Source organism: Symphodus melops (assembly GCF_947650265.1).
Source record: "Symphodus melops genome assembly, chromosome: 7".
Lineage (NCBI taxonomy): Eukaryota > Metazoa > Chordata > Actinopteri > Labriformes > Labridae > Symphodus > Symphodus melops.
Window position 1 is genome coordinate 2,939,300 of NC_136697.1, and position 12,591 is coordinate 2,951,890.

General features: G+C 44.8%; 1 protein-coding gene across 1 annotated transcript in view; it reads right to left on the minus strand.

Moving 5' to 3' along the window:
* Window positions 1-7,228, minus strand: part of LOC306826853 (cadherin-18-like) — an 82,357-nt gene extending 75,129 nt beyond the window's left edge. The window contains exon 1 of the mRNA XM_079348387.1: window positions 7,073-7,228. The gene's annotated coding sequence lies outside the window, so the exon portion shown is untranslated. The remainder of the gene's footprint in view (window positions 1-7,072) is intronic.
* Between the last annotated feature and the right edge of the window lie 5,363 nt (window positions 7,229-12,591).

A 12,591-nucleotide genomic window follows, 5' to 3' on the forward strand; every position in this document is an offset into this window, starting at 1 on the left:
GAAAATCCAGCAGCATATTGCCTCAACATACGACATATATAGTGTCACCTTTGCTGACCTATGCAGCCAGGTGAGCATTCATTAATCTGCAATGTCTGGTCAGATCTTGTAAATTAAGCCATCAGTGAGACATAATAATTAGCATATTCTGAATGTTATGAAATGAATGCAGTTTGCTATGCTTAGACAACACGAAAAGGGAACAGAAAATGGTTCCTGGCTTCAGTTTATGCTAACATACATGTTAATGAATCCCAAAACTAGGATAGGTAAGCAGAGAATCAGCACATTATTTATTAACTATTCATCCCTGTTGGATGGGGAGGGGGTGCTCACGATGGATTTACTGACCTTGACCTGCTTCGTTCACACATAAGCTCGCCCTGACTACAAGTGGGTAGTATGGGGTTGGCAGAAAAAACTCCTGCTAAAGATTTAAAAACTCAACCATAGTTACAGTGTGTTTCTGACATTTCATGTTTTGGATGAGCTTTCTGTTTTTTTTTTTTGTCATTTAAAGACAGAAACATTTCCTTTCGCTTCCCCAAACCTTCACCTATATAAAATTAATCTACAGCCTTCTAAATACTCAACGAAATACAACAACCTACATCTCTGCACGTCACATAACAAGGACAAAAAGAGCAAACTGTGTGTTAGTGTATACTACATAAAGCTGAGAACCGAGAATTAGAGAATCAATCCGTACAAACAGAACATTTTATGTGTGAACCAACCTGGATTTCTTGAGAGTATATCTGAGATGTGGAAATAAATAAAACCAATACAACTGCAGATGAATTGTGAACTTTTGGAGTTTTACGTTTCTCTAGCTTCACTTTATTTGAAAAGATTCTATCCATCGATCAAACACTTGAAACAACCACAAAGAGTACAGAATGTCTGACTATCCTTCTGAATCAGCCCAAGGGCAAAGGCTGCACTGCGCTTTCTTTTGCTTCATGGAGATCTATCAGAACCAATTAGCCACGGATTAGCATCCAAGGGGGCTAATTATGATGCTAATTGGAGGGAAATACACAGAGGATCTCTGACTGAAGACTGCGCTTTGAATACTGAAGAGATTCCTTTTTTCACTTTAATTTTTCTCTGTTTTTTCCCCCTATATCCATCCATCCATCCATCTATCCATCAAACCATCCATCCATCCATCCATCCATCAAACCATCCATCCATCCATCCATCCATCTATCCATCCATCCATCCATCCATCCATCCATCCATCCATCCATCCATCAAACCATCCATCCATCCATCCATCCATCCATCCATCCATCCATCCATCTATCCATCCATCCATCCATCCATCCATCCATCCATCAATCCATCCATCCATCCATCCATCCATCCATCCATCAAACCATCCATCCATCCATCTATCCATCCATCCATCCATCCATCCATCCATCAATCCATCCATCCATCCATCCATCAAACCATCCATCCATCCATCCATCTATCCATCAAACCATCCTTCCATCCATCCATCCATCCATCCATCCTTCCTTCAAATCCACCATCTATCCATCCATCCATCCATCTATCCATCCATCCATCCATCCATCCATCCATCCATCCATCCTTCCATCCATCCATCCTTCCATCCATCCATCCATCCATCCATCCATCCATCCATCCATCTATCCATCAAACCATCCTTCCATCCATCCATCCATCCATCCATCCATCCATCCATCCATCCATCCATCCATCTATCCATCAAACCATCCTTCCATCCATCCATCCATCCATCCATCCATCCATCCATCCATCCATCCATCCATCTATCCATCAAACCATCCTTCCATCCATCCATCCATCCATCCTTCCATCCATCCATCCATCCATCCATCCATCCATCCTTCCTTCAAATCCACCATCTATCCACCCAATCACACATCAATTCAACAAACCATTAATCCACTTTTTATCCATTCCTCATGTCATTATGACCCCTGGATGTGTCAGTGCTCCCCTTGATGTCTTATCTTTCTCCCTACTTGGGTCTACTGTGGGTCAAGAGTAGAGTTGTTCAATACAAGAGTTTTTAACATCAATACGATACAAGTAAAAATCAAGCTGTATCGTTCTCTTTATCGATACCACGCCAACAAAGGACGACCTCCTGGAAGACCAAAACAGCTTTATTATAATACTCTGCTTTCTGTCCATAGCTTCTTAATCAGGCTTTTTTATGGGTAGTAGCGCTTGTGTAGTGGTGTGAAGTCAGCAGTCCACAGGTCGGGACTCACATATAAAAAAACAGACATTAACGTAATGCAGTGGTCCTCAAAATGTTATGACCCTGTGGAGGAGGAAGATTATTCACAGTGTACAGGGTGTGGGAGATTGCATGAAAGTATACCTGGGCAGTTGTCCAGGTGGGAAACGCTGCACTCTACAAGTTCCCCCAAACAACATAAACCTTCTCCCTCCAATGTCTCTGACACAGTTTAAACCAAATGTGAGGATAGAGTAAATCAGTACTTCTCAAAGTCAATTTCAAAGTGATTTGTTAAATTGTTAAAGCATCAAAGGGATAATTAAAACCCTGATTTTATCAAAATGCATGGATGACCCCAAAGAGATACGGCTCAATGATTCGCCTACATTGCTCAGTTTTATTCAGTCATTTGACTCTATCTGACTGTTCGCATAGCAAAAGAACAGATGTTGTGTTTGACAAGAGGTCGTGAGGCAGATTTCATATTTTAATGCTGCCAGCTGTAGCACAACAACAGACAAAATGCTGACAAGCCCGTAAAGCTCTGATTCACTGTCTGTTGTAGTATTAGAAAGCACTCAGCGTGGTGCATATCAATGCAGAGGTGGACACACTTCTAATCATTTTCTCATGGACATATCACTGAAACATGTAGTTAAAGGAAACATGTTTCCAGAATACCTGTGTGTGTGTCTCTCAGTTTACTGACCTCTCGTTCATGACCTCTCTCATTTAGGTGAAAAGCTGCTGCAGTCCTCTCAAACCACTCATGCACCGCCTCGCTGTGAGAGGAGGAACACGCTAACAGTAAGTGAACACGTCATAGGGCTCCAGATACTACACACAAGTTAAAGCAGCATGGAAATGGAAACTTTTAATTCTGGACAATACATCAACTACATGAGCTTTACTATTACTCACCCATTTGCACCCAAAGCGTCTTTCCTATTTTCTACTATACCAAACTGTACTGATCCGTACCGGACTGCTGTGTGGAAACGGGGCTTTTGTGAATGTGTTAGTCTGTATAAACCGTTTTATAATGACTTTAATGGTCCTTCAGTAGAAATAACAAATCCAACAGATACATAAAACTGAAAACATTGTCACCTAAAAAAAAGGAATCGTTTGAATCCAGGCACATCTGAGAACAACACAGAGACAGGACAGCTACTTTACTGACTTTGTGTCTTATTTTGAATCTCGTTGTGTCCACCTCTTCCAAGCAGCCCAGGACCAAGGAAGTGTACCGTGCCTGAGCACAGACATGATACGGTGGCCCCGAAGTGTCCAGTTCATTCTATTCTACATGTGTCCGTCCACTATTTCTAAACTGCATCAACACTTGAACATCAAAGATCGTAGTTCAACCAATGCAGAGCCTTTATGTTTCAACCCAAGATAAAAACATGTTACAGTTGGCTAACAGCAGCGCCTCTGATCCTAACCACGTTTGAACACAGAATATGAACTATTACCTTCAAACCCCAGATACAGGGTGCCACATTCAGTCAAGACTATGTGGAGCTGAATCCCAGATCTAAGCCCGTTGAAGGCCTCTGAATATTTGTTAGGTGTTTAAATATAGTGTCTTTAAATAGAATGACTATAATAATACAACAGGACTCTTATTTGAAAATAGATTACCTTCAATTAAGATGTGCTTCAGTGGTCTATCACACGCCTTCAAGGTGGTATTTTATGTTACAGCACCTTTAATAAAGTTGTCAAAACATTGTTCTCTGCAGGGTGTGGCGAGGTTCCTGTCACGCTAACATTAGCTCAGTGTGTTTCCTATTCCAAAGAAAGCTTTTTATTCCTTCAGTGTCCCGTTCATTACTTGGAGAGAGGTTTCCTCCTCTCCTAACAAAAATAGAAACAATGAAATGTGCTAACATCGTCCCCTTTTGGTCTTCAAAGTACCTTACATCACAAGTCACATTAACCCTTTCACACACGCTTCACACCGGGTGCAGAGGCTGATATGTGCCAACCTGCCCTTCGGCATCTACTCACACACTGCTAGCAATGACTTTGGGAGCATTTTGATGGTTGCATAATTTGCCCAGGGACACTTAAATGAGGAGTGATGGGGCCAGAGATCGAATGACCATTGCAATTGCATAACAAGTATATTTATTTCAGCACATTTAATTGAAGAAATCAATTGATTTATTACACAATGTTAAATTAAAGAGATCATTTTCAAAGGTTAAGAGATACTTAGTTTGTCAGCATCTGTGCAGTCTGTAACTCTACAGATGTGTCATTGGTCAGGAGTCAGTGGCCTGTGGGTTGAATGAATCAAGTCCAAATGTTTACCCAATCCTATTCCAACTCTAGGTTCCACATGAATCTGAAAAAAATCTGTTTTAATTTATTTGAATCATTATTTTATATGATAAAGATGCTAGTCAAATGACACCAGTGGCCCTGGTCCAAAGTGAAGTTCTGTGTCTTTTGGACCATCAAACAAACTGTTACCTGTCATGGCTCTCTCTAGATTGTTGCTCATTCCATCCACCAGCTCAGACCAGCACACCTACTCTCTATCAGCTCATCAACTCAGAAGTATATATATATATATATATATATAAAAACCCTGGCTCTCCATCCACTCATTGCCCGATCTTTGTTTCATCTACTGCGGTAGATTTATTTGATTAAAAAAAAAAGAACTTTCTTTTGCTAGTTTAGTTTTTTTGATTCTCATCCTGTTTTTTCTTTGCTTCAGCAATGTAGCTTTCCTTTAATGGGGAAGCTGTGCCTCAACTAGACCTGGTTGTTTCTCAACCGGAATGTCGGTGGTTCGATTCCCCAGCTCCTGCAGCCACATGTTCGATGTGTCTTGGGCAAGACACTGGATCACGACTCACCCACCTGCCTTCCTGCTCATCCATCTGCCTCCACCTGCTCTCTGGATTTCCAGCCATGCTTACACTCTGCTGTGGTCAGCCATCTTCCCCTTCACTTTGCCAACCTCTGAAATCTTCAACCCATCTTCATCTCCATTTGCTGCAATAAACCTCATTCCCAATCAATCAATCTCTGTTTCTGGGTCCTCCATTCACTGGTCATAACAAAACCTAGTGTGTCTCTTAAAGATGCTATGGGGTAACCTGTGTCTCAGTTTGTGACACAGAGAGTCCTGACAAGGCATAGGTATTTGATGCTTCAGCCCAGTTCCCATCAAGTGCTTCTCTTCAGATCAGTTCGGGATGTCAGACATTACAGATGGATGGATGGATCTTGGTGTTTTCACCGTCAAAAATTGGGAATGGTACCCAAATAATCCATGGCCTGTAATGGCCTACTTTTTTACCCTTCTGTTAGGGTACCAAGGGTCCACTGATCCAACCTTAAAGAGTTGAAGCTAGATGGTGATTGGTGATTAATCTTCACTTCCTGTGTGACAGCGGTAATAAAGGACAAACAAAAAACGCCATGCATAAATATGTTGTGAATTTGGAGAGAGTAATTACAAGGCCTTTTTTGTGACTAATGTCGACGCATAGAAACACCCCATGGATGACCTGAGAGATGCAGACCTTCATTGGATTCATTGACTTTTATTTACTGTGTCCCGTTCTTCTTCTTTTTTGGCTGTCTACACTATTTTACACAACGTTGATTTAGTGACATGTAAGGGTAGAGTTGGCTGTGGAAACACAATCAAGATCAGGTTGTGCCCTACCAAACCAAACTGGACTGAACCAAACCTGACCACTGAGTGGAAACGGGGCTTTAAAGAACTGATCGTGGCTGGGTTCTCTGTGACCCTGAAGTGGGTGCAGCACCCGGCTGGGTGATCAAATAGACACAGATAAAAAGACAGGATCTGTTTGTGTAGAGTTTGCACGTTTGTTCTCTCTGTGCCTGTGTGTGTTGCTACCTTCCTCCTACACACCAAAGACTAATTGGTGATTCTAAATCGCCCGTAGGTGTAATTGGGTCAGCCCAGTGATTGACTGAAAACCTGTCCACAGTAGCCCAGCGCAGATCTGATCAGCTGCAGCCCGTCAAAACCCCTCGACAGAAAATAAATTAATGTAATATGAGGCCAGCGTGCAGGTTTCCAAAACAAACAAATACCAATTAAAACTGAACAGATATGAGCTGAATAGGGAGGCAAAAAAACTACATCATGTTAATCCAGGGCACTCCCTCAGCTCCCTTCAACTTTTCAGTCGCTCTAAAGTGGCCACATTTACACACGAAAAGCCGAATGTAGATTTACCCAGGGATTTACACATTTCACTCATCACAGAAGTCCCGTCTGTGTCAGAAAAGCTTAAAAATATCAGCCTCTCAGAGGCTTATAAAAATCCACAGATAAGGGTGGCTGATTCCACAATCTGCATTAATCCAGCTGCCTGCTCGACCAGCAAGACTGCAGAGAATTGATCAAGTCCAGTGTGCAAATGATTTCCCTTCAAGCTCTGCCCCGCCTGGAGTCAAACGTCAACATCACACTGTCTGATTTAGGCGTGAGCAGTGTCAGTGAGAGTGTGTGTGTGTGTGTTACTGGTAGCATATGTGTGCTCGTATAAAGACTGTTCAGTGTGGTCAGAAACCACACTCATACAGAGTGTGAAGCTCAGTGAACACACAAAACCCACACACACACACACACACACACACAAACACTCAAACACAAACACCGAAACTAACAAAGCATTCAGTGTGTGTATAATCATTCTCACACACACACAAATATCTTATTGCACCGAGTGCACACACGTATCTTGAACAGACAGAGAAGCTGTGTTCTGTTTTAAAGACAGGAGAGAAAAACAAAGAGAGAGATGATGGAGTGATGGTCTTTACCTTGTGCAGATACAATATAACGAGTTTGGACTCCCCCCTCCTCACTCTGCGCTGCTCTCATCAGTTTCTCCTTCTCTCTGGATCCTGCTCGCTCCCTCACTCGCCCGCTCTCTCTACAGCTCCGCCAATGAGGACAAGCAAGTGTGTCATTTTCTCTCTCTCGCTCTCGCTCTCTCTCTCTCTCTCTCAGAGGTTGTAACACTGAGAGGAATAAAGGAGCACCTCTGTTCCGGCTGACACTCTCTCTCTCTCTCTCTCTCTGTCCCTCGCTCTGTCTCTCCATCTCTCTCTCTCTCCATCTCTCTCTCTCTGTCCCTCTCTGTCTCTCTCTCTCTCTCTCTCTCTCTCTCTCTGTCTCTCCATCTCTCTCTCTCTCTCTCTCTCTCTCTCTCTCTCTCTCTCTGTCTATCTCTCTCTGTCTCTCTCTCTCTACACCCTCATCCTTCCTCCTTATTTCTAAATATCTTTTAACATCGATTGAACTCTCAGTTCAAGCTCCTCTCTTCTCTACTGTAAATATGTATCACATTTATGCACATACATATATTGTATGTGCAGTATGCTAGCACACACACACACACACACACACACACACACACACACACACTAATAAACCGAAGGAGACATAATGACATTTTGATTGAGCTAAGGTGGAGTCAGTCATGGACTTGTACTGTTCATTTAGTCAGACAGACATGTTTGGTTTAATTGTTTTAACTTCATTACAATTATTGATGAGAATGGACTGACAACACACAGGCTCTCTACAAGAAAGGCCAGAGCAGACTTCACCTGCTGAGGAGACTCAGGTCCATTAGAGTGCAGGGAGACCTCCTGAAGACTTGGTGACTCAGTGGTGGCATCAGCTATCTTTAAGAGAGCACCACGGCTGCAGACAGGAACAGATTGAACAAACTGGTGAAGGAGACCAGGGCTGCCCCTTGGACCCTGTAGAGGTCCTGGGCTGCCCCCTGGACCCTGTGGAGGTCCTGGGCTGCCCTGTGAACCCTGTGGAGGTGCTGGGCTGTGCTCTGAACCCTGTGGAGGTGCTGGGCTGCCCCATTGACCATGTGGAGTTCCTGGGCTGCCCTCTGGACCCTGTGGAAGTCATGGGCTGCCCTCTGGACCCTGTAGAGGTCCTGGGCTGCCCCCTGGACCCTGTAGAGGTCATGGGCTGCCCCCTGAACCCTGTGGAGGTCCTGGGCTGCCCCCTGGACTCTGTGGAGTTCCTGGGCTGCCCTCTGGACCCTTTTGAGGTCCTGGGCTGCCCTCTAGACCCTGTTGAGGTCCTGGGCTGCCCTCTGGACCCTGTGGAGTTAGTGGGCTGCCCTCTGGACCCTGTGGAGGTCCTGGGCTGCTCTATGGACCCTGTAGAGGTTCTGGGCTGCCCTCTGGACCCTGTGGAGTTCCTGGGCTGCCATCTGGACCCTGTGGAGGACCTGGTCTGCCCCCTGGACCCTGTGGAGGCCCTGGGGTGCCCCCTGGACCCTGTGGAGGTCCTGGGCAGCCCTCTGAACCCTGTAGAGGTGCTGGGCTGCCCCCTGGACCCTGTGGAGGTCCTGGGCTGCGCTTTGAACCATGTGGAGGTGCTGGGCTGCCCCCTGGACCCTGTAGAATTCCTGGGCTGCCATCTGGACCCTTTGGAGGTCCTGGCCTGCTCTATGGACCCTGTAGATGTCCTGGGCTGCCCTCTGGACCCTGCCGATGTCCTGGTCTGCCCTCTGGACCATGTAGAGTACCTGGGCTGCCTTTTGGACCCTGTGGAGGTCCTGGGCAGTCCTCTGGACTCTGTGGAGTTCCTGGGCTGCCATCTGGACCCTTTTGAGGTCCTGGGCTGCCCTCTGGATCCTGTGGAGTTCCTGGGCTGCCATCTGGACCCTTTTGAGGTCCTGGGCTGCCCCTGGGCTCTTAAGGAGAGACACCACAGGTCCTTCAGTGACAGGCTCCGCCCCCCCCCGGTGTCTTAATTAGAGACACCACAGGTCCTTCAGTGACAGGCTCCGCCCCCGTGGTGTCTTAAGGAGAGCTACCGCAGCTCCTTCAGTGACAAGCTCCGCCCCCGCGGTGTCTTAAGGAGAGACACCACAGGTCCTTCAGTGACAGGCTCCGCCCCCCCTGGTGTCTTAAGGAGAGACACCACAGGTACTTCAGTGACAGGCTCCGCCCCCCTGGTGTCTTAAGGAGAGACACCACAGGTACTTCCGTCCTCAGACTGTTTAACCTGCTCCCAGTTTTATTCTGAGCAACTTTTTCCAATTCTGGAAATCTGTGGCTAAAAATCTATGACTCAATCACAACCTGGAGTCCTGGGATCTGGAGCACGGTAGGTAAGGACCTTCTATCGTGCAGCTTCAGTGAGATCCAGGGCCAGATTTGAAAACCAACAGGATGTCACGCAAACTTCCATTCTGCTGACAGCAGGAATGTGAACGTGAAATGTTCACTGGTATTGACAGCCAATCACTATTACATCAAACATTCAGTTGCATTCATATAATGAAGTTAGAGCACAGCATTCATATCGTTGTGCAGACATGTTGTCACTCATAAATACCCTTTTTCTTTGAGGTCAAACTCCCTGAACTTTAAGACCTTCCTTTGCTGTCATTTTTACCTTCAGCTTTACTTTACTTTACCTCTCTCACTGCTTTAGTGTGTGCACATGCCGGATGCATTACTTTTTGAGACCTAGGCAAACCTGACATCCCAACATTTTATTTCCTCTATGCATAATTTATGAGAGAGAAAATCTGGATGTTGCTGAAACGTTCAGAAGACGAGAAGGCTGAAAGAGGAAAGATTTAGGGTGAGTGACAGCTCTCCTTCGGATTGGCGGCTCCGTGAATATACTCCAGCCTTCCTCTTAGTAAACTGGTTGCACATTTATCCAGATATCATGGTGTCAGACACACTCAGAAGGGGGGACATTTTCTCCTCATCCCATTCTTGTGACAGTCGTGTCATTTCAAGTCGAGCTCTGTTGGCTATCCGGGGTGTGTCACAGGTTTAAGGTTTAAGGTTTTCACCATGTGTCCATCTTTCCCTTTGTCCTTGACTTTTCAGCCTGACTCTATGTCTGAGTTGGCACCATAGTCCCTCACCTGTCTCCAATCAGCCTCTCATCACTTTGCACTTCAGGATGTCAGACCCTTCATCCAGCGCGAGTCACTATCCCCAACACAAATACTCATCAAGCGTCTGGTTCCAACACAAACCTGGAGCCACTAATGAAGCCTTTAAACACATCCTTTGTTTGTCTTTACCTGCTGGAGCTCAGTTTGTCATGTTTATTCATAAATAAGATGAACAAATCTTTTAATCCGGCATGCATGTCTGTATATCAGTTCAGAGATGTTTCTGACACGAGGAGGCGTCACACTGCAGAGCTTTTAGCTCAGGCCTGTACAGTTGTCATGGAAATGTGCTGTAGAGCCCAAACTGTTCTTGGTACCAGGCTACAAACATGTTTCATTCTGCTGTCTGTTTGACGTCTCCACATTGGTCTGTAAGGGAATCTACTCACTTTAGAGGCCAGCCCCAAGTGGCCACACAAGGAACTGCATTCAGCACTGGAGATGATCATCTGTTCACATATGATGTACTCAACTCAAGAGTGCCTGTTTTACACCTGACAGTTATACGAGTGTCCACTTCTAATCAGATCTCAGTTTGTTGTGCAAAACTCCTTCATGCTCTCAGACGCTTGTCTAAACTTAGCCCAGCCAAAGATCAGCAGCAGTCCTGCACTCTCAGTCAAAACAAACAGGATCTCTTCATATGTCTCTACTGGGTTTCAAATGATTCACCCATGAACAAAACCCAGCAGACAAAGACAGAAACAAGGACCAACAGAATACGAGAACAACCAGAGAGGACCGATGAATGAAAGACGTCAAGCTCATAACTTATATATTTGCTTGCTTTGCATGTGCAGTCACACTTTTAGTTTTATATGTGTGAAACTGAGATAAACACTGAAGAACTATCAAAGCCTCTCCAGCTACCAGACAAATTTACAGATTTGGTCCGACCCTCCATTTCCCAACCCACATCCCTACGGACGGAACTACTGCTGCTGAAACGTTGGATGGACTGGCATTATGGGAGAGCGCTCTGAAGACTCTGTTAGGAGAGATGTATATCCTCCAGCTCATCACTTTGAGCCTATGCTTTATCTGCAAATATGTCAATGTCGTCAGTGTGGCGGAAACGAACAGGACGTTTATCCATCAGATGAATCCTGCAGGAGACATGATTCAACATCACATCCTGGTTCAGCGTCATGCTCAAACTGTCACTTCCAAAGGCTCTGCATCAAGAAGATATGATCGTTATCAGGGTCACACCGACCCACCTAGACTCATCTGTGACGTCAACAACAAGTTCTCCCAAACGTCCTGCAGACATCAGGAAGAGCTGTTCTGTTTCTTGAAGAAGATGTGTGTCAGCGTGTTTAGAGCATCCACCGTCGTCAGCAGCTCCTCACTACTTTAACAAATTTCACTGGGAAGAGTTTAAGAAGGACTCGAGGGAGGAAGTTGTTAGTTAGCAAAACTAAGGGAGCCGGACATCCCTGCATCCTGTGAGGGAGAAGGTAAGGCTCTTTACATTTTTCACCGAGCCATGCAATTTAGAATTAATCAACACAACAAATCTGCCTGCCTCTTAGGACATATGGAAACTTAAAAGCTGTGCTTGAAACACAATGGACGATCACCAGGAAAGACTCTCAGTCTTGTTTTCAGGGGTGGCATGACACTGTTTTTTTAATCCAGTAAAACAATCTGCAATCTATTTTATTACTATATTTTTGTACCATCATTTGTAATCTCTGGCAAACTGTCTGTGTGTTGTGTATTTGTGATGTGTGTTGGCCTGTCCTTGTATTTTGTCTTTAAAAAAATAAAGAAACCACAAAATCATCTTCACTGCTCGATCACTCTGGGTGATAAATATGAGGCATTTTGTCTCATAATGCCATTTGAACAAGAGAAAAAATGAAACATATGGGACTCAGTGTGCGCGGTGTGTGTGCGTCACTTTTTTCCCACGATGGATTTAAAAGACGGACTCAGCGTGAAAAGGCCTTTAGTGTCGTCGGCGTATAGAAGCAAAGTGAGGCTCATATAAAAATCAAATAAAAAGCTGCAGGTGTGTCTGTACAGTATGAATGAGTATTTGAAATCTCCAGAATGTGTCCTCTGCTGTTTGTTATCATTCAGCCTCATGATGGATGTGTTTGATTTTTCAGGGTACAAGTGGAATCATCCTTTTCTTTTTCTAATCAAGCAACACAAACATGAGCTCAGCTCTGTGAAAGAGCTCCAATGACATGCTGTCTGCATCCTCCCACATACTTCTTATTGGGACTGTTTCTGTCCTGCTGCTGTTGAAGCAGGTTTTCATAATGTTCCTCTGCTAGAGGCTGTGAGCTGTGGGTTCAGACTTCATGCTGTTTGTCACAATAGTTGGCCAGGAGACTCCGGGGACAAAAGAAACACATATAAATAAACCATGCA